We start from the raw sequence: 2,910 nt of genomic DNA, 5'->3' as shown, positions 1-2,910 counted from the left end.
CTCAATTTGTCAAAAATTTGCAAAAAAAATCATGGCAAATGAATTGCTGTTTTTAAACTTGGTCTCACAATGGTTGGAGCTCTTTCTGAGGCCAAAGAGGCTGTTTTCAAGGCGTTTATTCTTCTAGAAATTGAGAGGCTTGACCCACTTTTATGCTGGTGAGATCTAGTTTAGGGCAATATTGAAACTACATGGATTGGGCTGAACATCGGTTAAGTTTGTTTGGTTAGTGTCTGAGGCTTGGACCAGCATAGGATTTATATATATATATATATATATATATATATATATATATATATATATATATATATATATATATATATATATATATATATATGTAGGCAAGCTCGGAGAATAAAAAGCCCAAGCTTGGCAACTCCCTTGATTCAAGGGGTAAGCCCTCAGAGTTTTATGCTGCGGCAGGCTGAGCTAGTGCATTTAGGTTTCTGCACTTGGACAGTTTCTTCGAGTAAAAAAAAAGCTCAAAAAAACAATCCGTGGGATTCGAACATGAGACCCCTCGATTGCGACTTATGATAGTCCAATCTAACCATCCAGCTGTCTCATTTAACCCCACAAACTTGGGAGTTGGTGAGCATGTACTTCGTTTAGTGGTAGTACCCTCATATTTTAAGCCAATTTCAAAATATACAATGTTAAAGTTAGTGACCTTGACCCAATTGTTGAATATTTAGTTAACCCACATGTCCATCAGTCCATGCCTGTTTTTAGCCCCATAATTTTTATCAAGAGAATATCTATATGAGGGTTGTTGACTGAAAGGGACACCAAAGAGAATCTCCCTCCATAAGTTGCTCCTAATCTTGTTGTTACTGGGTACCAATCTCTCTCTCTCTCTCTCATTTGACACTAGTTCCCTTTGTGGAGGATGATAATATCGGTCGTTGTCAGCTTCCTAACGCAGCCAAAGGGCTCCATTATTAGATGGCCTCACCAGAATCCTGGCCAATAAGTATTGACAATGGGTCATGCGGACTTAATGGGCAAACCGTGCAGCATCTAGGATGCAGACTAAACAAGCCTTAACCCATAGGACCAAGTGACATTGAGGCCTTGAAGCGCCTGACTGTTTTTATTCTGGCAACAAGGCATAAATGCAAGATGTCACCTTTTCAATGGACTTCCTTATTGGGTTTTTAGGTGGAATGTCTAACAAGCCTATGGAATCTCATTTCAGGATTTAAGAAACTTTGAGCCCTTGCCATTTATCTTTGAAGTTATTTTTTAATGCTCAAGAGAATGGCTTGTTCTTCAAGGTTCTCAATCTCAGATAAATATGAGATGAAATGTAACCTCATTTCTTTTAAACTTGCCCTAAGCATAGTTATGATAGCAAAGGAGTTGGCCTCCTTAGACATTGATCTATAATTACTTTTTATAAACTAGGTGGGGTCTGCCTAATCTCAAATTTTCTATCAAAAAAAAAAATTGTGTTCCTTCCAGTTGGACCAGAATTCATGCCTAACTTCGACTCCAATATAACTTAATCATAGGCCTCGTCGTCATACTTATATGGTTGAGAGGAGAGAAGATGCAGACGTTGTTAGGTGATTAGCCGAAGCACTTTACAAATTAAGTACTTGCGCCACACAAAACACGGAAAATCGCTAACATGTGTCGTGGTTTTCTGTGTTTACACAAAACACAGAAAATTGCTATGCAGGCAGTGATTTTCTGTGTAAAACAGAAAAGATAGAAAATCGCTACATGCACAGCTGTTTTCTGTGTTTTGTGCGGTCGAGTACTTAGGCCCGATCACTGGACGTGCTTTGAGAAAGATGTTATGATCAATCCAAGGGAAAAGTAACATTTTATCATCCATGATTTTGTTGAGAGACTTAAACTTTTTGTCTCTCATATCTTAATGAAAAAATTTGGTGATTAAATAAATTAAAGAATACACAAAGAATCGGTCGAATGTGATGCTTGAGGAACTTGCTTATAAAATCAAATATATTACAAGAAAACTAATCGTTAAGAGGTTATCTATGATCAAACTCTTGGCAACTAATTATAAAATGTAAATCATTTTGGTACAAATGGTTTATCCAGCTAAGCCGGACATGTTCTTACTTGGTCATCTTGTATGGGCTAGGAATTCATGTCCTTAATCTTTTAGGATGAACATTTGCAGGAATTGACTGAAAATTTAGTATGGGCTCATGAATGCACACCTGTGGCTAGTGTGATTGCTGAAGAGACGAACTGGTTGCTTTTTATGTTGTACAAACAAGAGTAATTATTGGCTTAGCTCACTTGTTTGTATGACGTATTTATTTTTAATGATAAAATCAATATATTTTGAAAGTATTGAGATTGTTTGAGTTTTTCATCATCTACCCAAATATCTTTTTTCTTTAATGATATGATAGAGGACCTTGGAACAATTGTTTCCGCGAAAAGAGTTGTTTAGGGATAATATTGAAGCACTCAATGTCTCATAATTGGTCAAAGAATGTAGAAGATAGAAATAAAGAACATATAGCCATTGTTGATGTTGGGTTTTTAAAGTCAAGGAAAAACATGAAAGAGTTGCTAAGGACACCTTTGTTTTACTGTGTGAGAAGAACAATCGCTTTTGTGAGAGAGTATGCAGGTTGTAGAAACCCATGTAGTGCGGCAAAATGCTTCCCTAAGGGACGCATGAAGGGTACGTGCTTGTTAAGAAAATGTAGGGCCAGCGGGGTGGTTGTGAGGGTGCTTGGATGAAGGCACCAGATCAAGCCCCAACCGGTGAATGGGTATGTCTGTAGCTTTCAGAGGTGGGCCACTAATGCAAGAGCAGAGCAAAAGACTCAGGTCATAAAGATTCATTTGAATCTAAATTTAGTTTAGGGTTTTTATTTGGACTTTTTTTTATAATTGGATCTTTTATATAATGAATTCATT

The sequence above is a fragment of the Nuphar pumila genome, chromosome 16, assembly GCF_984573655.1.
Source record: "Nuphar pumila chromosome 16, dmNupPumi1.hap1.1, whole genome shotgun sequence".
Classification (NCBI taxonomy): Eukaryota; Viridiplantae; Streptophyta; class Magnoliopsida; order Nymphaeales; family Nymphaeaceae; genus Nuphar; species Nuphar pumila.
The sequence above is the reverse complement of the archived record's forward strand: the minus strand, read 5'-3'. Positions refer to the sequence as shown.